The sequence below is a fragment of the Lygodium microphyllum genome, chromosome 2 (genome assembly GCF_053477565.2).
Source record: "Lygodium microphyllum isolate KBCC chromosome 2, Lygodium_microphyllum_v1.1.10, whole genome shotgun sequence".
In the NCBI taxonomy this organism is placed as follows: Eukaryota; Viridiplantae; Streptophyta; class Polypodiopsida; order Schizaeales; family Lygodiaceae; genus Lygodium; species Lygodium microphyllum.
Genome location: NC_141136.1, coordinates 89,402,613 through 89,427,745, shown reverse-complemented (window position 1 = coordinate 89,427,745; position 25,133 = coordinate 89,402,613).

The window sequence follows — 25,133 nt, the reverse complement described above, 5'->3', positions numbered from 1 at the left end:
ACTGATAAGAGATTTCTCCTGATTTCGGGAACATACAACACATTTGAAAGCTTTTTGACTTCACCATTTGCAGCAACAAAAGAAATAGTACCTGTGCCCGCAGCAGGGCATTTAGCGTCATTTCCAACCATCACAGTGATGGATTCTTGTAGAGGCTGCATAGAACTGTATAGACCTTTCTTGTTGGTCATGTGACGGGAGGCCCCACTATCCAACACCCATGAGTCAGTGGTAGATTCTTCTTGCGCTGAGGAGCACACTTCCTCAATGGCCGCCATGAATAATTCCAACTCTGCTTCAGCTGTATTGGCTGTCTCTTTCCCTTTACTTTTAAGGGTACCATTCTTTTCATCTGCCTTCTTGACACGACAATCTGCAATTGCATGTCCTTTCTTCTTACAGTAGAAGCACTCTCCTTGAAACTTCTTCTTGCCGCCCTTCTTCTTTTTGTCACCATCATTTTTGGTGGAGGAAACACCTTTGCCTTTTGCATTGGCAGAGAATGCAGCATCTCCATTGTTGCTTCCTTCTCGGGCTTTCAGCCTCAACTCCTCCTCCATTAATAATGCACAAAACTCCTCAAAAGTCAAAGCTTGAGGTTTCACCTGAGTATTAAGGGCAGTTACTAGTCCATCAAACTTTTGTGGACAAATCCGAAGACACCTCCGAGCTAGCTCTTCACTAGTCTTTTGTATCCCAGCGCCAGCCATCTGGTCGCGCAGATTCTTAATCTGAGTGATGAATGCTTCAACCGTCTCTCCTTCAGCAAACTTCTCCGCTACTAGTTGATTCTCCAAGTTTTGAATCCTTGTTTGGTTTCGTGTTTCATACTGACTCCTTAGTACATTCCAAGCATCTGACGCTTTGGTTGTATGCTGAATCAGAGTCAAAACACTGTCAGAACAGCTTGTAACTAAGGCACACAATGCATCTGCATTCCTTCGTTTCCAAGCTCGTAGAAGATCTGCATTCGGAGGAATCATCACACTAGGATTTGATGGGTCGGGGGTAGGCTGTGGTTCTGCGTCAGTCCCCAGCACAGTCTCCAGAAGCTCATAAGAATCAAGGATAGTTGTAATTTTGAACTTCCATAAGGTGTAGTTTGTACCATCTAACTTGCCTTCGCTGAAGGTTGGTGGACGAATCCTCAGTGTTTGAATAGCTGGTACAGCAGCACCACCTCCTGCACCGCTTCCAGATGTGCCAGAACCGCTTCCCGGAGTCGACATAGTTTCTCTTTGCTATTGAAGCCTTTGCCTCTTGCACGCTCTCCGATCTCTAGAGCCCCCTGGGCTCTGATACCATGTAAAATATTACACGGCGCAGCGAACAAAATCTGAGAAAGAGATAGAGAGTACACAACAGATAAGAGGAGAATCAGTAAATTCTTTAACTCCAAACAACTGATACAAAGATGGCTCTGTCCACCCGTGCGCTTCCACTGTGTGAAGCTTAGATGGCGATCTAGACAGAAGATAGGTGAAGAGCTTAAGGCTAGCTGGAACAACAACTCTGATTGGGTGAAAGATGAGTGAGTGATGGTTGCGAAGGGGTTTAGCTTTTATAGCCCGCGAAGGTCGTTAGGTTGGCCTGCTGACCGACCTACCATATGAGCCTCCACTAGTCGGCCAGGGAATATTCCAGGGAATATTCCGTGGCCCCTCGACCCCACAATAGGGGCCCCTTTTAACTCCCTTACACCGCAACTCGATGCAATGCGCCTCGAGTTGCTACCAGCTTAACCACTCCGTCTAACCCAAAGATTAAACCCACAATGGTCACCTTTTTGCCATCCGGTCACATAGACCTCATCTGATATACAAGTCAGGACTCCACCAATGTCCGGGCTCACACTTGGCTTCTCCTCATAATGGGGGCCTTACAACTTTGAGCACCATGGATCATTGGTAGCACCTAATGAGGGTGGGGCATTGATCATATCTAACATGTCTTCCTTTTAGAAATACCATAATCCTCTAGAAAATATTCGTCTTTGAGCACTTTCTTGAAAACATTCCAGTTAGAGTCTTGCACAAACAAATCTATCACTCGAACCCGCAAAGCAAGCGTGAGAAGCTGTAAGAAATAATTGCTCACATTGGACGGAACTCCGAAGAAGCGCATCTGGCTTTCAAAGGCTTTAAGGTAGGTTGAAACATTTCGGCCATTAAATAATTTGCACTCACTAACCACAGCCTCAATCGCCTTGGCTGCACCATGAGTGTGCTCTTGTTCTTGATGTAACATTCGTTGTTGATCCAATTGTTGTTGATGTAACTACTATTGTTATTGCATAGGTAACTTCATTTGCTAACTTTTCATCATAATGGCTGGAGAAAGAGTTTTCAATAAAGTCTTCATCTCATCGGTCGAAAAGAAAGAAGCAATTGATGAAGTGGGTGGAGTATTCAAAGAGTCTTCCATCTCGATGATTAGAAGCGACACCTTCACGTTGGGTTCACCAGATGCCACACAGGATTCACGCAGGGATTCATGAAAGTTACTCGCTACAGGGATGCTTTGTGAGATGGGATTTTATTACAGTTTGCTTCCTTTTTCATTTATAGTAATGATGGTATCGATATTGTTACCTCCTTTGCTGACTACAATGATAATAATGATGATGTGACTTGATTTAATGATGATGATATGTTAGGTGGACTGGTCCAAGGTGATCTGTTTTAGGTAGATTGTGGAGGCCAAGACATATTGATGATGAAAGTGGTAATACAATTAAAAGCACCAGCATTACAAGATAGGTTTCATGAGGAGACACATTGAAAAGCACGAGCATGACAAGATAGGTTTCATGAGGAGACACATTGTCATCATTGAAAAAAATATTATCATCATAAGGCATCTATAAAATCAAGCATATGATTGGTAATGTCGTGTGGCCAGCAACAACAAAGCCACACTGAGGAAGAAGAGACCTCTTTTGCTCATGGTCATTGTCACCATCATGCAAGTGGTTGCGTCGTTGGGTCTTTTATAGTTGTAGAAGAATGATAGAGAAGAACTCCACAGAAGATTAAACTCTATGAATTGTTATGAAGAAGAGAAAGTTGATCTTCACTACAAAAGCCTCGGTTGCTCGACGTCTTCTTGATGGCTATGTCTCACCATCCTATTCACACGGAATCATGCCTCTTAGGCCAGGCTAGACTCTCCTCCTCGAATTGGTTGTTGCAATGGCCATCTCAACCTTCCAATGAATCTTCAATATTCATTTAGCTATGTGCTAAGTGCAATGCTCATTGTTCTTCTGAAAACTTTATTCTAGGCAATGAAAAAATCATATGTGCAATTTTTATTTCATCTTTCAGACATCGAATTATATTACTAGACACCTAATTTATGCATGTCTAGTATATATTTTCCTATATAATTTTTTGTTGATTTAATGCATTGATTATTTCATAATATTATCTAAATGATTTTCTATAAACTATTATAAAACTCATATGATTTTTTTATCATTATCAAAATAAAATGGAGATAGTCAATTTCAAGGGAATAATATAAAATATTCCCTTTCCTAACACCGCCTACCTTTTTTCTGATATTATGATCACATGCATCATTAATGAAATAGCAATAAATATCACAAAATAAATCATAATTACGATATTTTCTTAATGAAGGCATATAATCCTTTTCCAAGTGAAAGATTCTTTTCATTGAATAGCTAATTATTATATTACTTAGGCTATTTTTCTAAGCGGCAGTTTATATGCATTTTCTTTAGAATGCGTTTGTAATCGTTTAAAGCCAAATATAGCAATAAGCTTATAAAACATTATTTTTTTTCAAACCAACAAGATGCTAACTCTATCAGGTTTGCAGTAATGGGGGTTTCATCAATTCCTATCGTGTCATTTTCTCCATCGATTGCGTTTCTTGCTTCTCTTGCTTCGAATGGCCTTCTCGAATTTTTGCGACCTCATTGAGCCATGGATGTCAGGCGAAATTGATGTGGTAGTTCAAGGAGAGTTGGAGGTCATCTAGAAAAAATTCATCAGCATTTTGCTTAGCGATATGGCTATATGGGAGAAAGGTGTAGCAGGGGGTAGAGAAAATGGAAATGAGGTAGAAGAGGGATATTTTCCTCCTTCCAGGATCAAGCTACAATGGAAAAGAGAAGTAGAGAAAATTTTCCATCATTAGGAGGTCTTCCTTCTTGCTTTCTTTGTGAAGAAGAGGGGGTGTATTTATAGGCATGAGGGGGGAACATGTGGTCAACTCATTCTTTTGGCTACTTGTCAAAAGCCAAGTGAGCTTTATTAAAAATACATTTTGATTGCCTACCTATTGGATGGTGGCATGGGGATGATCTTAAAATGTTTTCTCTCCCTCCAGGTGTAAAAAAGTCATGATTTTTAGTCTATTTTTTCAAACACGTCCTTTTTTCTTCAAAATGACTTCATTTAGTGGTTTTTAGCCAAGTTACCTCATGACTTATCTACTTTATAAAGTCATGCAATACTATTTGATATTTAACTTACTCAATATCATGCTCATTCTTGCACATTCTTTGTCTACCAATTAAGACTTTTGCAATTTGTCTTGCGGTTACGAAATCAATGCGATCTTTGATGCATTAAATGGAATCAAGAATACTAAATCAAATATAATGCAAGAAAAATTATGATCAAGTTGTCATAATATTATTTACGAGGCGTCCTTGCTTCTTGTTGATGACTGGGAACATTGAGGTGCCTTCTCATGTTAGATTGCAGAATTGATTTAATGCAAGACTCGATATTTAAAAAATTAAGTGCAGTCACTTATGTGATAACTCGACGAGTAATTTTTAAAACATTTCAAGCTCGAATTTGTTTCTTGATATGAAGTGTTATGGTGGAAAAATAACAAAATTTATATTCTCGGGATGTAGAAATAAGTTGATAGGCTTCACCTCTATGAGTATTCTTCTACATCTTCTATTTCTTTAAACCCCTTCTCTTCTGCCTACTCCTCTCCTTAAATCTCCCTTCACCCTACTGTCTCTTACCCTTGTGGTAGACATTCGAACTGAAATGCTCCCATAGTGATGAACCGGATGTGAAAGTCGGTAGGAACAAGTGTGTAGAGATGGGGGATTCTACAGGTTCAAGCAGTGGTGATGCTTTACAACAGGTGATTGCTTTGTTGCCATAACAACAACAATAGTTGTTGTTGTTACAACAGTAGATGCAAACTTGGCCGAAAGCAGAAAGAATTGATTCCTTAGCTATGAACGCATTGTAGGGAGCAATGGGACATGAATATAAGCATTTTAAGGGTCAAAATATTTCGATATTCATCCAGTTATATGAAAAAACAAATGTTATTTCATGGGGTATCGTAGTACGCATGGATTCGGTAATTCTCCCATTTGGCCATGCATAAATTGCATGATCTGATTGATGAGTTACATAGAAGAGATGTTGATTTGGCAGCATTTAAGAAAGCTTTGAGAGAAGAGTTTTTCTTAAAAGTTGTAGGATTGGTAAGTAAAAAGACATTTACAGATTGGGCTGAAAAGCCCAATAAAGGGTTCGCTGCTATAGCTTTGCTCCATGAATTTAAAAGTCGGTATGTGCAGTTGGATGCCGATGAGCAGCAATCATTAGAGAGTCAGAAAATTGATTTGTTTCTAAAGGCTGTAGTTCATGTCCTGCATGAGAAGCTGAGTGATTGTTTAGAAAATGCATTTTCTAAAATGGGACTGAAATCATATTGGGCTAATGTAACTGAGGCACTGCATATGTTGGTAGAGAGAGAGCGGATGAAATTAAAATGGGGTACATGCACCACACCTACTAGTGATCAAAAGGGGGCTAAAATTGTAACGAAAGTGCATGTAGCTATGGTGAAACAACCGGCTATACATGTTGGTCTGACTCTTAAAGGTGATGTTGTGGATAAATTAATCAAAGGCATGTGTGATTTTAGGGTGAATTTGATAGAAATCTATGCAAAGGTCAAAAATTTGGATGTTAAGGTAGAAGAGAAGGCTCGGGCAATAGCCCAAAGATCATACAAAGAAGGATACAAGAGGAGATGCATTTGGTGTGACAATTTATAGCATGAAAAGTGAGACTTTATAGCCTACCTAAAGTGAAGAAAAAAGGTTAGTCTTTTGGAAAGATGGAAAAATACATGCAATAGAAATCGGTCTTCCAATAGAGCCAAAATTCAAAAATGGTGGCATGCAAAAGAGGTTGGAAGAGATGGCTACAAGGACAACATTTGTTGCCATAGATGCAGCCACATATGGCTTAAGAATTGAAAGGAATGATGAAGCTCATAAAGGAGGCATGTTTGAAGCAAAATCTCTCATTTGGATGCAAGCATTAGATTGCATGGAAAAGGGCAAAACAACAAAGTTTGAATATGCTGATGCATGTCAAAGTATACGAGGGAGAATAGGATGGAGTGCAGTAGTGGATTCATTTTCAACCTATGCTTATTTGGCTAAGGTTCATAATAAAAAAGCTCTTGTGGAAAAAAATAGAAGAAGAGATGAGGATACTACTAGTCCTTCAGGCCCATCTAAACATATAACACGAAGTAAATTGGAGCAATAGAAAGAGACTAAAAAAGCCATACTTGACCATGTTATCGAGGATGTATCTCAAGAGAAGAAACAAGAAGTTAAGAAAAGGGGAAAGTAGTCCAGTTACAGGTTACAATCGGATCTTGAGATTGCCACACCTTAAAAAGATCTTGGAAGATCGCATACCTGGCAGTAGAGTGGAATTCACACTTGACAAAGTTCTTGGAATCGCAAAGCGTGAATTTCATGATTCGATCATTGATATGCTGAAATGAAAAAGACAGTTTGATGGTAAAGTTTTGCAAACATTGATGCAGGTTGACAAAGACATAAAGAAGCAACTTCAAAGGGAATATGATGATGGATGTAATGCTGCTTTGGAGCAGGCTGATGTTGAAAATGGGTTAAATGGGAGTGTAGGCAGTTAGCTTGTGGCTAAAATTGGTCTTATTGGCAGCAATAAGCATAAAGAGAAAACTATGTATAATGGGGATATCCATCAACAAGCACACGAAGAAGATGCTCATTTTATTCCAAACAGTCATTATTCATGAGCACATTGGACTCCCGCTATAACATAGGCAATTGTTAAAGTGGGAGAAAGAGAGACGCCTTGCATAGCTCTCTTGGATCATGGTTCTGAAATCAATGTTATGGCACGCAGTTTGTATGAGAATGGAGATTGGCCAATTGATGTAGATCTAGGATGGTGCATGTGGGCAACAAAAAATTCATCAAGGGATCTTTATGTAGCTTGTCCGAATGTACCTCTGACTATTGGAGATGTTAGGGATGAAGATAATTTTTGTGTGCAAGATTCATGTAGTTATCTTGTGATTTTGGGGCAGCCCTATATTTCAAAATCAAGGCTGGAAACAAAAATCTTGGATGATGGCTCTTCATATGCTTAGGTTTGGAGTTAATACAAAGGCAGTATAGTTTCTCATTGTTTGTATGAATCATTCCCACAATTGAGATAGGTTGCGGGATAATCCCATGCCACCTAATGCATGAGGTTTTTAGACAGCATTGATATAAGTGGAGGCTATGGCAGTGCCGCTAGAAAGATAATTATGCCTCCAAGAAAGGGGGAAACTATGTTTGTGCCAAGATTGTAGGAATGGATAGCATGTAGTATTGGCAGTTTTAAGAATATTTCAGCCATGTGTAGGGATGAAAAGAAATATGCAGGATGGGATGAAAATGAGATGAAGACATGGTTTGATGGCTATAAATGAAGGTATTTTAGGACTGTTTTCAAGCCAGATTGATATTGATACAGTGCCTGAAATTTCTGCATCAATTAATACTAAAAACATGGTAGAAAAAGAGGCTATTTATATTGCCACTTTAGAGATGTATGAAGTCATTCAAGAGTTTGTTGATCATGAATGCTATGGGCTGCAAAACAGGGCTGAAGCAAGGGTGGATACAATTTAAAAAACAATTGTTAAGAAGGTGAAGCCTGTGGCTTTTCCTTTACCACCTAAAAGTGATGGGTTGGCTAAAAAAGTGACTCAACAGTCTAGTTTATGGGATCCACATGGAATAGGACATAAATTTACAACTAAAACTTTACAAAAGCTAAAAATTAGTGATACAATATTTCTTTTTCTTGTAGAAAGAGCTTGTTTCTTGCATATGTTGGCAAGGCATGGGAAAGCCTTTGCATTTCAGCCAGATGAAATTAGATGTATTGATCTAACCATAGTTACACCTATGGTGATCTTTACAGTACCTCATGTGCCATGGAATTTAAAGTCTATTCTAGTATCTCGAGCATATTTGCCTAAGCTGCTAGAGCTTTTGAACGAGAAGATCAAGATGATGCAGATTTTGGAGCCCTCTTCAACTCCATATTCAAATCAGTGGTTTATTTTTCCAAAGAAGAATGGTTCTTTGAGGTTTATACAGGACTTACAACTAGTTAATAAAGTCACCATAAGGAATGTTGGATCAGGCCCGATGGCGGATGAATTTGCAGAAGCATTTTTAAGAAAGGAAATTTTCTCTATGGGTGATTTATATTTAGGATATGATCAGTTCTAGCTTGCATTAGTAGAAATCCCGAATATCACTACCATGAAGACACCACTTGGATTGGTTAGGATGTGTACGCTTCCATAGGGAGCAACCAATTTAGTAGCGGATATGATGAATGCTATGCATAAAGTTTTGAGGGAGTATATTCTTGAGTTGACCTTACCCTTTCTTGATGATGTGCCAATCAAAGGATGTGATATCCATGAGAAGAATGAAGAGTTGAATGAGCAGGGATGGAGAAGATTTGTGGCTAATCATATTGCTGATTGTGATAGGATTTTGAGCCATCTTGAAGAAGTGCATTTGACTCTGTTATTAGAAAAGATAGTTTTTGGAGTGGAGGAAGTATTAGTTGTTGGGAATATGTGTGGACCATATGGAAGAAGGCCCTCACCAGTAAAGATTGATGCCATAAGCAAGATGTAGGAGACATGTTTGAATGTATCCGAGGTAAGAAGATTTTTGGGTGTGAAAGGTGAGAAGGATCGAAGCTTGCATGGTGTCGTGCCACTACACGCACACCGTGTAAAAAAATCTAGAGTGTAGCTTCCTTTTAGATTTAGAGAGCCAATGCCATTTTAGACATTAGTGTTAGTGTCCATGGTTCAAAAATATTAGATTTTAGTCAATTTTTAATATTCTAGATATTATCTCTTGTAAAAAAAATCTACAAAAATATAGACAACTTCTAGATTAGGATGACATGTAAAAGAAAGCATGTAGCTTTCAGCTAATTTGAGAGGATTTTATGTAAAAAGAGAGATTAGTGAAATCGTGCGACGCGCGATCGTTGTTTTTAGGTAGTGAACAGCACTCCGAAAGTGGGAGATGAAGAAGGAGTGATCTGGCAGGATTTTGGCCAAGTGTCCTGGTATTTAACCTCCCTTTTGGAGCCATTGGAAGGATTGGATTGGTGATCTAAGCAACATAGAGGAAGGTATTATTTTGTACACGTTTTTGTCTATTAGTGTTATATTTTCTCATAATGCTAAAAGAAACTGACAGGCTTAATCTCTGTTAGTATTCTTCTATATTTTCTAAATTTTTTTTAAGTATTCTTCTACATCTTCAATCTCTTCAAACCCCCTCTCTTCTATCTACTCCTCTCCTTGAATCTACCTTAACCCTACTGTCACTTATCTTCAAGAACTTGGCTTGAAACCTTCAACCCTTCTCTTATCTCTACCATCTCTGGAGTCTAAGCTCTTGAACCCCCATACATTCTTCTCTTGCCAAACCCCTATGTGGTGACCTTCAACCCTATGTCCTCTATGTCTTCATGCTCTTGAATTATATTCAAGTCTTCTAGCTCATATGTTGAACTTTCTCTTTGTTTGAAAAGCTTGATTCTTTTTCTAGCTATGGGTATCTTCATGCTTGTTCCATACAATTTAGCCAATGAATATCTAGCATTGTCATGAATGACCTTTACCACATATGGGCCAAACCAACGCTTCACCATCTTTCTAGAAGCACTGTATTGATTGTCTAAGCTAGGAATCATAGACAAGCACCCAGTCATTTTCTTGAATTACTCTTGGCCGAAGTCAATGTCGCTTATCAAATCTTCTTTTGTTCTTTAGTCTTGTTGTCTTTAGCTTCTCAATAGCTGCTTGAACATCTTCAAGCCTTCTTTCTAGTTGCCATATGTGCAAAGTCAGCAACTCTTCTCTACTTATGGGTTGACCATTTGAATAATCAATCCTTTTGAGAGTGGGGGCTGAAATTAACAACTTCTTTAATTTACGCATAGTGAGAGTATGCTCATTACCCCAAGAGAATCTTTGTCCTTTTCTTAATAATTGATAAAGATTTTCGGCTACATGAGAAAAATGTGGTATCCATATGAGATAGAATACACATGCGCCAAGAATTCTTCTCACCTCTGAAACATTTGTGCATTTTTCTTGCATTGTGTTGATGGCATCTATCTTGATTGGAGAAGTTTTGCGTCCATAGGGGCCACATAAATGATTGACCACTAGGACTTCTTCTACTCCATAAATCGACTTAGCTCTAGAAAGGGTAAGATGTACCTCTTCTATCCTTGTCAAAATCCTATCATAATCATGAATATGGTTAACTACAAATGTATTGCAACCATCTTCATCAAGCTCCTCATTCTTTTCATTGATTTCACATCCCTTGATAGGTACATCATCAAGAAATGGAAGAGTAAGTTGTGGAATAAAGTCCCTTAAGACTTTGTGCATGGCATTCATCATATGGGCTACGGAGTTTGTTGCACCTTGTGGTAGAGTGCACATGCAGACCAATCCAAGAGGTGTCTTCATTGTGGTAATGTCTCGGCTTTCTAATGAAAGCTGAAATTGGTCATATCCAAAATATAGGTCGCCCATAGAATAAATTGCTCTACCTGCAAAAGCTTCAGTAAACTCATCAACAATTGGACCCCGAACCAACATTTCGGATTGTGACACGATTAACAGGTTGTAGATCTTGAATGAATCGTAAAGATCCATTTTTCTTGGGCACGATAAACCCTCGGTTTGAGTAGGGCACTGAAGAAGGTTCTGAAATATTCATTCCAATCTTTTCATTTAGAAGTTCCAGTAATTTGGGCAAATGCGCCCTTGGAACAGGAATAGGCTTGAGGTTCCAAGACACATGTGGGACCATAAAAATGACCATAGGATCCACAATATTTGGATCCACACAGCCTATTTCACTTGATTGAAATGCAAAAGCTTTTCCATGTTTCATTAGCATTTGGATAAAAGAGTATTTTTCAGTCGACAAAAGAAAAGAATTTTCACCTATTTTGAGCTCTTTTATACTTTTTGATGTGAACTTGTGACGAATGTTGGAAGGATCACAAAGACTTGGCTGATTTGCTGCCCTATCAGCCAGCCCTTCACTTTCAGGAGGCAGTGGAATTGCCACAGGTTTGACTTTCTTATCCACTGTTTTATATTTTGTCTCCACTTGTGCTTCAACCTTGTTGAGTAATCCAATGTCTTCCTATTCAACAAATTCTTGAATTGTTTGATAAAAATCCAATGTACATACTTCTATGGACTGATTTTCAGCCTTAGCAGTTGCATATATTTCAGCCAATGTGTCAATAGTAATCTGTTCAAAAAATATATCCAAAATATCTTCATTTTCAGCCATCATGTCATAAGTTTTCAGCTCCCTTTTTACATGACATAAATATTTTCTTTTAGCCTTAGTCATGGCCAGAAGGGACTTATAACAACCCACACTATTAGCTATACATATATACAAATTTTCTAGAGACGCAGTTTCTGTAGCATAAAGAGGTTCAATCTTTTTACATGACGCACTACCATAGCCTCCTTTTATAGTAGTGTAGCCTGAAAACCCTTGAATTCTCGGGCATTAGGAGGCATAGGATAATCACAAAGTCAATCTCTGTTTCGATGAGGGTTAACACACACAATAAGAAATTGGACAGCTTGTTCATTATCCTTATTTCGATTATCTCTGAGCCATGGTCTAAGAGTGCAATACATGATGTTTCTTTTTCTCCAATTTTGACGACTGTTTCCGTTGTTGCTCTTGCCCAATGCGTACGAGAGTAGTGAATGCTTGGAATGAACCAACTCTCTTCCTCCTTATGCATGTGCTATAGACAGCCTTCTTTTTGAGAGGTGGGCTCCCCAACTAGTTTGGACCAGCCGACCATTACATTTTCAACTTTCACTTCTTTAATTTTTACATTCACGCTTTCTTTATCTTCAGCTTCAATTGTTGCAATTAATTCTTTAACTGCTTCAAGATGAATTCCTTGTGAAGTCAGCTTCTCTTCATCCTGTACAAAAACTCGAAGAACTTGCAAAAATCATGTGCTATTTCTTCAGCTTCATCACCAACATATTGTCTTTTCCTTTTGATTACATTAATAATTACATCATGGAATTCACGTTTGGCAATTCCAAGAATTTCACCTAAGGTGAATTCAATTTTTCTTCCTAGAATTCGTTCTTCTAGGACTCGTTTGAGATTAGTTGCAGATTCTATGTCAGACTGCAATTTGTAGCCTGGCTGCTTGCCTTTTTTCTTTTCTTCGGTCTTCTTTGTTTGTGGCGCATCTTCCATCTCTTGATCTAGGGTTATATTTTTAGCAAGCTTTGGTTGTTCAGATGTTCTTCTAGTTACCTGTTTTGGAGGGCTAGAAGAGGAAGGCCCTGGGTTCATATTCTCTTCTTCTCTTTTCTTCAATCAAGACTTCTTTATGATTGACGTCAGTCAAATGTGTGAAGGCGGAAAAAGAATCTACCAGTTATTCCTCGAATGCACTGACTGGCGTTAGCCAAATCTTCTTTGGCTACTTTACCACGTTCCATTTGATCTAGTACTTGCATCCATACTTTAGACTGCACATTAGCTTTATATGCTTTTAAACTTGATTTAGTTGGCTCAATTTGCAGCCCATAGGTAGCTGCATCAATTGTTGCATAGGCATTCTTTACAACTAAATCTTCTAATCTTTTCTTCATTTCACTATTGCCAAAATTTGGCTCCAAGCTCTATGCTTCAGCCTCACGAAAGGCAAAACACTCCCTCTTGTCATGTTGTTGGCTGTCACACCAAATGCAACGCCTCTTAAAGCCTTCTCTCATGGGTCTTTGAGTTGATGATCGTCCTCGTTCTTCAACTTTGATATCCAGCTTCTCTACTTTGGAACTAATTTATGTAAGATTCAAATGAAGGTCATGCATGCTTTTAATAAATTTATCCATGACATCATTTTTAGAAGGAACATAAGAAGAAAGAGTTGGTTGATTAGTCAAAGGATTAGGGGATTTTGAAGGTGGAACAAGCTCCATCAATGGAGTTGTTGAAGTTGAAGTAGAGCCCACCCATCCGCTCTCTTTGAGCAATCATGTTAAATGCATCAGTAACATCTGTCCATGCAGTCTTGACTCTTGATTTGGAGGTAGCATCTTCTAGGCGATCAACAAGCTTTTCTTGCAGAATGGGATCTGTAGCCTTAAGGAATAACTCAATCTTTTGACTTTCCATACTTTGTTGGTCTTCAGTATCAAGTTGTCCAAATTTACTTTAAAATTCATGGTATAGAGATGCTGTAGCTAAACCTTTGTTGGGTTTTTCAACCCATTTAGTGAAACTTTTCTTCGTCATAAGGCCAGAGTCTTCTAAGAAGAATTATTTGCATAGGGCTTTTTTGAATGTAGCCCAATTTGCATCTTGTTGGAAAAGACCATGGATTCTTTCTTGAAGACCATGCTTGGCTAGTCTGGCAAAATAATAGCTCCATGCATGTTGTGGTATACTAAAGAAGAGCATTTTCTCAACATACAAATGAATGAAAACAAAGACATTTTGAACATTAAATTGTTTTAATTCACACCCAACTTCTTCTAGGGCCTTGATAGCAGTGGAATCAGTCTTCTCTTCTTCTTGCCTTTGTTGTTGTTGTTGTAACATTTGGATTTGTTGTTGTTGAGTCTATTGCACTATGTGTGCTAATTGTTGTAGAGTATCTCCTGAAGAATCCCCCATCTTGGAGTTCTCTTGCACTGACCTTCACGTCAGGTTCACCAATGTTACAGCGCAAGGCCTTATGACCCTAGAGGGAGTACTAGGTATGGCTCAAGAGTTATGCAGATGCTGAGTACTTTGATATATGATCCAGGGGGATGCCTTCTTATATGCATGATAAGCGACAAGTTGACGTTATGGGTGTTTGATTCGGGTGGTGCATCGGTGGCACATACCGGAGCATGTGCAGGTTCAGAGGGGGTGGATGGCATGCCACTATGCGGACACAGTGTGAAAAGCTTTGGAGTGCATCATCATCTGACTTTCTTATTGATCTAGAGAGTCAATATCATCTGAGTCATTAGTGCTAGTGTGTTCAAAGAGTAGAGAGAGAGAAAGGGAAAGACTCCATATCCATGAGCCTTCAGGCTCTCAAGCTCATTCCTTCATTTCTACACACTCAACTGAAAAACACACACACACTACAAGATAAAGTGACCTAGTGTAAATGTAGACTAGACTGACTAACTCTAGTCAGGTCACTGATGTCAAGATTGTGGGAGAGAAGGAAGGAGTTTCACTTGAAGCTTTCTTGCTTGCACAATGGGGGAATACACACAAGGATGGAGGCTGAAAACAGTTTTCCTCTTCTTAGTTGTGTAAGCCAAAAGAACTCTAGTACAAAGAAATAGAAGAACCCTATATATGGGTCTCAAACCAAACTCAACTAACTAAGGTGGCATACTAACTGAGCCACGAACTAGAGTAGATAAGGATAGCTATCATGTAGCTATTATTCATGGGCGGTGTACCAACCGCGTCTGCAACTGACAAGTCGGTGACATAAATACACAACGGTCACCTGGGCGTATCACGAGTGGAGCTCGATATCTCAACACTCCCCCTCGAGCTCAATCCCAATTCCTGCACACCAAGCAGGTCTCTGAACTTGCGCAGCTTCTCTGTGCCCAATGCCTTCGTGAATATGTCAGCTACCTGATCCTCTGTGCTGACATAAACTAGATCAATAAGACCTAGTAAAACCCTCTCTCGCACATAGTGATAATGCACCTCAATGTGCTTTGTTCTAGCATGATAGACTGGGTTATTTGCCAAGTGTATACTACTCATGTTGTCACAATAAATGACAACTGGTCCATCTGTAGACTGATGCATATCATAAAGTAGCTTATGTAACCAAGCTACCTCACATGCAGCCATTGCTGCACCCCTGTACTCAGCCTCTGTGCTCGACAAGGCAACTGTAGGCTGTTTCTTGCTGCTCCAAGTGACTGCAGCACTCCCAAAAGAGAACACATATCCACTGGTAGATCGTCTATTAGAAATACTACCAGCCCAATCAGCATCAGTGTATCCATGCAACTGTATCTGAACCCCAGTCTCATAAAATAGTCCATACTACAATGTGGACTTCACATACCTGAGTATGCGTCTAGCCGCATCCAAATGTGGTTTCCTTGGAGCCTGCATAAACTGACTTACCAATCCAACAACATAGCTCAAAGCTGGCCTGGTGATAGTCATATAAATCAAACTTCCTACTATGCGTCTGTACATAGTAGGGTCTTCTAGAAGCCCACCTGCATCTGTGCTCAGCTTCACATTCTGCTCCAAAGGAACTGAAATAGGCTTACAGCCTGTCATCCCATATTTGGACAGCATGTCCAATCCATACTGCCTCTGCAAGAGCTGTATCCCACTTGGTAATCTAATCACCTCAATGCCCAAGAAATAACGCAGCTCTCCCAAATCCTTCATCTCAAACTTCTGCTTCAATAGCATTTTCACATGAAGGATATCTTCATCACTGTCACCTGTCATAATCAAATCATCAACATAAATGACAAGTAGCATAATACCTTTCTCTGTTTTTCTCACATAAAGTGAGAAATCTGCCTTGGAAATCTGAAAGCCAATAGTGACAAGATACTGTCCTATCTTGTCAGACCATGCTCTAGGTGCTTGCTTCAAGCCATACAAGGCTTTCTTCAACCTGCAAACAAACTCAGGATGAACAGCATGCACATAACCTGGTGGCTGCTCCATATAGACCTCTTCTTGCAAATCACCATGCAAGAAGGCATTCTTTACATCCATTTGATGTAAATACCATCCCTTTGATGCAGCCATAGCAATGACTGCTCTTACGATTGCCATCCTTGCAACCGGACTGAATGTTTCTTCATAGTCAATGCCATATGTTTGTGCATACCCCTTGACTACTAATCTTGCCTTGTATCTGTTCACAGAACCATCTGCATTGTGCTTCACCTTGTAAACTCACTTACAGCCAATTTCATTTTTACCTTTAGGCAAAGGTACCAATTCCCATGTAGCATTTGCTTCCAAGGCATCCATTTTTTCATCCATGGCTTTCTCCCATTTTTCTTTTCCCATGGCTTGCTCAAAAGAAGTGGGTTCTGGTTCCTGTATCACTTTGACCATATATGCATAGTGAATGGCTGTAAATCCATCATATTTCAGCCTATCCACAGGATACCTAGCTCTGGTAGACCTGCGCAAAGTAGGTTCACTCCCAGGTGCTCTCAAAATATCCCTGGTCTTCCTTACTCCAGGTGTAACAATAGAAGGAATACCCAACTCATCATCAATGCTCTGTTCTGAGCCACTGGATTCACCATCCACATAAGAGTGACTTGCATTCACATCAAACATGGGCTGATCAACCTTCTCTTTTCCTTTTCGTGATACCTGCATACCACTATCTGCATTACTTTGAGAAGATTCTCCTGATCTCAATCTACCTGTCCATGGCGAAGAATGTGAACCACTGCTAGAGGACGCTCCAGGTCCACTAATATTTTGTGACTGCTGCTGTGAATTGTGTGCAGCATTACCATTTTGTGCATCTACATCATCAATCACATTTACTGGTTTATACCAGCTACTCATCTCATCAAAAACAACATCTCTGCTCACTGTAAACTTACGAGTAGAAGGGTTATAGCATCTATACCCTTTTTGCTGTAGAGAGTAACCAATAAAGATGCACTTCTCAGCTTTTGGATCCAACTTGGATCTCAACTCATCTGGCACATGTACATAGGCAATGCAACAAAAAATTTTCAAATGAGAAATATCTGGTTTCCTACCAGTATACCTCTCCTCTAGAGTCATTCCATGTATTGCTGCAGTGGGAGTCCTGTTCATTATGTAGACTGTTGTAGCAACTGCTTCAGCCCAATAAAAATCTGGCAAGTCTTTTTCATTGAGCATGGCATGAGATACCTCTCCAATATGCCTGTTTTTTCTTTCTACAATTCCATTTTGTTGTGGGGTATGACTGCATGAATATTGCTGCTTTATGCCATGCTCCTGCAGGAACCTTGCAAACTCATTTGAGAGGTACTCTCCCCCTCCATCTGACCTTAGGCATTTTTTCTGCAGGCCTGTTTCTTTTTCAACCATAGCTTTAAGAGTTTTAAAATGCCCAAAAACTTCACTTTTCTTTTTCATAAAATACACCCAAACTTTTCTGCTATAGTCATAAATAAAAGTGACAAAATAATGACAGCCTCCAAGAGATGCAGCTTTAGTAGTCCACACATCAGAGTGGATTAATTCCAATGGCTTCTTACTCTCTTGAACATGTCTAGGAAATGGTTTCCTTGCCTGTTTTCCAAACTGACAGGCTTCACATACCTTATGCATTTCTCCAACCTTGAATTTGGGCAATCCTGCAACAATATTTTGGGCCTGCATTGATTTAAGTCGCTGTACATTAATATGACCAATGCGTTTATGCCAGATATCAATATCTGCAACTACACCGGTCCCATGTGCAAACATTGCTGCACTCAATTCAGACATGTCTGCATCCAATGTAAACATTCTGCCCTTCTTCTTTCCTTTTGCTATCAAGCGACCTTTATTTTTCATATCCTCAACAAAGCATCCATGAGGATTAAATCTGACCTGCAAGCCCTGCTCAACCATTTGACCAATAGAAACCAGATTCTTGGTGATATTCGGGACATGAAATACATCGGACAGGTATTTCTTTTTCCCATCTTGCATAGACAAAGGAATTTTTCCAATCTGCACAATAGGATGTGCAGTATCATCACCAATATCCACAAATCCTGGTTTTTCCATTTTTCTTGCATCCTCCATCCATTCTGCATGACCTGTCATGTGGTTTGATGCACCTGAGTCAACATACCATACATCATTGCTTTCTTCTGCACTTGTCACAGAATTGTTCATGTGCTGCACCATAAACAAGTGCTCATTTCTGTCATCACCCTGTCTACTAGAAGATGCATAATTCCCTTGTTGCAGTTTTCCATTCATCATGTCATTCTGCTTTTTATAGCAGTCTTTAGCCATATGACCCATTTTACCACAGTAGTAGCATTCAACATTACTGTTTGCATTTTGGCCTCTTTGCCATCCACCACGACCTCTTTGGCTCCCCCTGCCTCTAGAGTTACCACGTCCTCCTCCATAGGACTGGTTTTCTTGAGTTTGCTGCATATTTAGATTTCTGCCACGGCCTCCAAATCGGCCTCCTCTACCTCTGCCTCTACCTCTTCTAGCATTTGAGTAGAAGACAGCTTCTTTTGAAGTTCCTCCTGAAGAAGATGCACCACCATTTCTCTGCTCCTCAGAAATTAGAAGAGCAATCAACTCCTCAAAATCAGGAAATCTTTCACGGACAGAAATGGATGTTCGGAACTGTGCATAATCCTTTCCCAGACCATTCAAGGTCACAGAAACTAAGTCATCATCTTCCACTGGCGACCCAATGGAAGCAAGTGCATCTGCAATCTTCTTCACCTTCATGTGGTAGTCATTGATGCTCATATTTTCTCTTTGCACATTATGCAACTCTTGCTTGAGCTGCATTTTCCTGGCTTGCGTATTTGTGCTATACATTTTTGACAAAGTATCCCATGCCTCCTTTGGCGTACTTGCATCTTGAATATGCACAATCATAGAGTCTGAAATGCTGATAGACAGACAGTACATAACTTTCCTGGCTCTCTCATGCCATGCTTTAAATGCATGCATTTGCTGTTGATTGGGAACATCAGGAAGAACTGGTTCTTCTTCATTTCCTGCAACAAATTCCCAATATCCTTTTCCCATGAGGAAGTTCGTCATTCTAAACTTCCATGCTTGGAAGTTGTTCTTGTCAAGCTTTTCAGTGACAATCTATGAAAGAGAATCAGACGCCATTACAGAACACTGCAAAAAATTCTGTCACTGCAAAAAACACAGCTTCACCCTCACAAGGGCAAATCTGCAAAACTGGCGAAAGTGGTATTTGACCACACAGTCACTTCCTAGTGACGATTTTGCATCAACAGGCAACAGGGATGATTCTGTAACTCCCAATGTCTCTGCGCACAGGCATACGATGCAATTTCTACAGTAACTTTTCACCGACCTGTAGAACAGTGGTTGCACAGCATAAAACTGGGCCTTTTCCTGAGTGCGTGCAGAAAACTTCCGCCTCCAAAACAGGCCCCGAAATGGCCTCAAATAAAAAAAACAAGGTCGTCGAGGGCTAAACCCCTTGCCCGCAGCATATACTATCCTCTTGTTTCACCGCGAAGGGCGTCTCAACCTGAGACAATGCACTCCTGCACTTTATGGCTATGCTACCTGCAGAGATCTGCTCCCAAAACAGAAAATGAAAGCAACACTGCTACAGGTCAAGTTTGAAGAGATCAGGGATTATATAGGGGAGATCTATGAACACATCGAGAAATATTGGTCCCCACATGCTAGAACTTCAAATGATCAAGAAAAGAAGTTGAAAGACCTTATCAACAATGTAGATCATATAGAGGATGGAGTGTGAGTTAATTGCTCACAAGAATGAAAGCTTGGTTGCATTGGAGAACACTACTCTTGATGTGCAACTTAGTTCTTTGAAAGTTTATCTTAATAGATTTTTGGCAATATTAATCCAGATGAATTGCCACATAGGCTCATCTTCTTGCACTGGAGGAGGAGATCAACCTCCTTTACCTCTTGTAAAAATTATCAAATTTGTTTGCATGGTCCATGGAAGAGTTAAAAGGCATTGATCCAAGTATTATGACTCATAATATCCATATGGTTCTTGATGGAACATCGATCAAGCAAAGGCCTTATGCCATGAATCCTAAGGATGCTCATGCTTAGGATTCATTCTTATGCTCTAAAGAAAGAAATTGACAAGCTATTGATCATTGGATTCATTTATAAGACTGAGCACATAGACTAGGTATCACTTATTGTGATCATACTAAAAAATAACAGAAAGATCCAAGTGTGTATTAAGTATAAAAAAGTTAACAAAGTGATGAACATAAACAACTTTCATTTTCCTTACACTGAGCATATGTGTGACAAAGTGGTAGGGAAGGAAGTGTATAGCTTCCTAGATGGATTTTCAGGATATAACCAAGTGCAAGTCCACCCGAATGACAACAAGCTATAGAACGAGGAGGGTTTGTCTATATAGTCATGCCCTTTGGAGTGACTAATACCCTACTACCTTCCAATGCCTCATTTGTGCCAATTTCAAAGACGTGCTCAAGAAATGGTTAGAAACATTTGTTGATGACTTGTGTGTTCATACCAACTAGGAGGAACACCTAAAAAAACTTTGCATAGTCTTTGAGTAGTGTAGATAGTATGGTCTCTCATTTTGGGTCAAAAATAATTGCATATAAGGGCACATAGTGTTGAGGAATGGGATGGCCACCAACTTCTCAAAAGTTAAAGTGATCATGGATCTTCCCCCTTTGACAAACTACAAGGGAGTCTAGTGTTATAGGTCATACTCAATATTATCAATGGTTCATGGTGAGCTATGCATTGATTCCAAGATCTCTATACAAACTACCAATTATGTTCAAGTGGACAGAAGAATGTCATCAAACCTGAGTGGCATAAACAAGCTCTAACTCCAGCATCTATATTAAGAGCCTCAGATTAGTCCATCACTTTCTATGTACACATTGATGCTTCAAAATTGCTTTGGGAGTAGTGTTGTGCCAACCTAGTGGGCATAATATGGATTTCTCAGTGAGCTTTGCAAGCATGAAGCTCATTGATATTGAAATGAATTACTAACAACAAAATGGGAAGTGTGTAGTGAAGAAATTGAGACATTGCCTTTTAGTGATTCCCTTCACCTTTTTTATAAATTATCAAGTATTTCTCTATCTTGTGAAAAAGTCTTGTGCAACAAGGTGCATTGCCAAATGGTTATTACTTTTACTTGAATTTGACTTGTCTATAGTGGTGCGTAAGGGCAAACATCACTACATGGATGATCACATATCCCTTACATTCACTAGAGACATAGCTGAGAAGGGAATCATGGATGACCTACGTGATGTTCATCTTCTCAAGATGTCTAGCATAGAAGAGCTTTATAAAGCAGACCTTACACCTTATCATAGATTAGTATGGCAAAGGGCTAAAAAGAGCAATCCTATGATTGTCTCACTAAATACAAAAGTTATTAATACAGATAAAGATGTTAGATTTGTAAGGATCCTAGATTTATTCTTGGATCCAGGGGATCTAGTTGTAGACATGGAAGTGATGAAGCACATGATATTTGGGGCTTAGTTGGATGGCAAAGTAGCAATGAATTTAATGACAAGAGAAACAATGCTTAAGTTAGGGTTGAATGAAAAAAAGGAGATTATAAGTATTGTTCTATGTTTAACTGATCAATGGAAAGTGATTCCCTTAGGTCTCTTACATCAAATTCCAACTATGATCATGGGGTTGGACTTTAGCATTGACTTTTTGGTAGTGTGACCTATTCAAGAAGCTACTTCATATCCAATTCTTTTGGGCAAACCTTGGTTGTTACGATGTGACCAAAGTTGGCACAAAGGTATTATAATGATAGGACCCAAGCATGATTGGGAACAATTGAGAGTTGTGGCCATGAAGTTTAAGGATACATTCGGTATTGACAAAGCTTATCAGGATTGCATATACCTTGGACAATGGCCCTTCTTGGTATCTATTGAGATGTGAATTATCATTACAACTTGCTGTTGCACTTCGTGTCATGGGAGAGTGTTTTATACCCATGGATAATGGCAGATGTGGCTTTATCAATAAGGCAATTAAGTTGTTTAAATGATCATGCACTCTTATCCTAATGTAAAGCAAAATAAGAGATGCTAATAAAGTGTCATCCATGATGTAAGTCAAGGGTGAAAAATTGAATGCTTTGACATCCAAGGTTGAAAACTTTTTGGAAGCTTTTCTCAGGAAAAAGCACAAGCTTTGCATCAATTATGAGCATGGATAACGAGCTTAAAAGAGGTGGTTGACATCAGGGAGCACCACACGATATTCATCAAGCTCTTGCAATCGTTGAGCGTGATAGGTGTCTTTGACTGGTGCAAGCACGGCGAGGACGATCAGCTCTGCTGCTGTGTGTTATCATGCACTGAGGCAGGATAAGCTGATCTATGACTGCCAAAGTTGATGTTTCTTGTTGTTGTAATGATGCAATAGAAGCTCTTACTTGGTCGTCTTTTGTCGCTACTACTTCGTTTTGATAGGGGGACGTTGCAGGCTGACGAATGGGAATTTTCTTATCATATGAGAGCTTGTGAAATAACATCTATAGTGCTGAGCGAAGATCAAGAAAGATGAAGAGAAGGATCACATCTGTCTTGAGAACCTGTGAGTCTCACAGCAGCCATTGCCAAACATCCACAAGAACTACGCATACTCCTTGTTGTCTTCTTTGAAGACGAGCTTCCACTTCTCATCGACAACCTCCAAATCAATGTTGAAGATTCAGTGGAAGGCTGATATGGCCGATGCAACCAGTCCGAGGAGGAAGAGAGTCTTGCATGGCCTAAGAGGCATGATTCCATGTGAACAGGACGGTGAGACATAGCCATCAAGAAGACGTCGACCGACCAAGGCTTTTGTAGTGAAGACCAACTTTCTCTTCTTCATCACAATTCATGCACTTTAATCTTCTATGGAGTTCTTCTTCTCTATCATTCTTTTACAATTGTAAAAGACTAACTATGACGACAAGACCACTTGCATGATGGTGACGATGACCATCAGCAAAAGAGGCCTCTTCTTCCTTAGTGTGGCTTTGCTGCTACTCACACGGTAGCACCCTGGTCAGAGACATGCAATATGCACTCAGTCAGCAGATCTAGAGAGGCTGATTAGCTTACTCAACATACTCTATATGACATTAATTCCCTTCTCCTTCTTGATCCTTCTCCAAATATTACCACTTTGTGTTTCTTTCTTATTCCTATGCTTATCCTTGTGCCTTTGAAGAGTGAAAGCTAGGTCCTTCAGTTCATGTTTTACGACTTGGAATGAGCTGAATAAGTCTATGTGCTAATGTTTGGTTGGATAACAAAGAGATGCAAGGAAGATGAGTAAAGTTGATGTTTCAAGCATAAGGCCATTGAACAATCATATGCTTGATTTTATAGATGCCTTATGATGATAAGAAGTTTTTCAATGATGACAATGTGTCTCCTCATGAAAACTATCTTGTCATGCTCGTGCTTCTAATTGTATTATCACTTTCATCGTCAATATTATCACTTTCATCGTCAATATGTCTTGGCCTCCACAATTCACCTAAAATAGATCACCTTGGACCACTCCACCTAACATATCATCATCATTGAATCAAGTCACATCATCATTATCATCATTGTAGTCAGCAAAGGAAGTAACAATATCAATAGCATCATTACTATAAATGGCAAAGGAAGAAATTTGTAATAAACTCCCATCTCACCAAGCGTCCTTGCAGTGAGCGACTTTCACAAACCCCTGCGGGAATCCCATGCGATAGCATCATGATCGCAATGGACAGGCAACAAACATCACTTTGAACTAGGAGAAAAAGAAGGAGTAATATGGGATATTCTGGAGTAGGTGTCCTAAATTTTACCCCCCTTTCGGAGCTAACAAATCCATTATATTTGGATTTTGAGTAGGAGAGAGGAAGTTATTTTTTGATGCACGTTTTTAGTCTACAAGGGAGATCCAAGAGATCTAATGCTTGGAGATTTCTTCTGAGTAGTGCCAGACAAGAGATTTCAGGTTCTATCAATACACATTGATTTGATTCATTAAGCTTTGTATTTATCGTGTTTACCTCTTGTCTATTCTTTTTCTTCTCTTCCATCTCCTATCTCTGCTTCCTTCTATCTCTAATCCCCATTGGATATGACGACTAAAACCCCTCCGACATTGGTGAACCTGACGTGAAAGGTTGTCAGAAGGAAAGACAAGATGGAAGAACCTTTGAACACAATTTCCACTGATGTTTTGTAGTAGTTAGAGCATAATATGAACATGCTAATGCAGGTACAACAACAACAATAGGTGATGCAGGCTTCTCTTCAAAAAGAAACTATTGTGATGAATGCTCTCTGCAAGCAATTGAGCTTGAGATGAAGTTGTTCAATGGCAGGAATGCATTTGCACATGTACATACCTATGCTCAAAAGATGGAATTCTTTGGGGTGGCTCAACTTGCATGGAGCCAGTATTTTGTATGGATTATTGTACATGAATTAAAAGCGTGAAATACTGAATTGTATATGCAGGATGCTGACTGGGTATCTTTCAATAAGACACTCAGGGAATAATTTTACATTGAAGATGCCAGTTTGATTACGTGTACAAGACTTTTTCAGGAGTGGGTTTTACAACCCAATAAGGGTATTGTGGCTACAAAATTGTTAAGAGAATTTGAAAGTCAATTTTGAACAATTAGATCTTGGAGAATAGCAAGCTCTTGCAAGTCAAAAAATTGAATTGTTGACTGGCCAAAGACCAAGCCACTTTTACCCAGGTCAACAAGCCAACTCCTAAGAGTTGTTGCACTAAACAGGTGATTGTTGCTACTAACACTACTAATTTGGTTTAGTGTTCCATTAATTGTATGGCATTTTGTTTGTAGTAGTCCAACTACAAATATTCTACACTTCAGTAAATTATATTAAGCACTAGAATGCTAAACCTAAGATAACTACGGTTTTCCTCCATCTTT